Source organism: Gavialis gangeticus, unplaced genomic scaffold (assembly GCF_001723915.1).
Source record: "Gavialis gangeticus isolate Ggan-Ray unplaced genomic scaffold, GavGan_comp1, whole genome shotgun sequence".
In the NCBI taxonomy this organism is placed as follows: Eukaryota; Metazoa; Chordata; order Crocodylia; family Gavialidae; genus Gavialis; species Gavialis gangeticus.
The window spans coordinates 46,279,048-46,279,473 of record NW_017728994.1 but is presented as its reverse complement, the minus strand read 5'-3'; positions in this window follow the sequence as shown (position 1 = coordinate 46,279,473).

Below are 426 nucleotides of genomic sequence, written 5' to 3'. Positions count from 1 at the left end.
CATTGCAGCCCCCAGGGTCTTTTCCAGCTCCTGAAGTTTCTTGAACATGTGCCGAGAGGCAGGAAGGGGAAAGCCCACAGCCACAGCCCCCCGCCCCCACCAAGCTGGGGTCAGGACCACAGCCCTTGAGCACCTTGAAGGTGACCCTGACACCTGTGGTGCCAGGCGCTGTACGTGGGCACCCCTCAGGCCCACGGCTGCTGTGCACGGGCTTCTGGGCAGTGACGCTGGGGCTGGCTCTAGTGTTAGCGGTGTCTGGACCCCCGCCCCACACACACACACAGTACCTGCAGACACGTGTACAGACCCGACCCTTCCTCCTGCACCGCCCAAGGACCAGCCCGTGCTTCCCTCCGCGCCCCCATCATCTCCCTGCTCCCCACCCTGCCCGACCAGCCGTCCCCCCACGGCCCCCGCCCCGCTCGG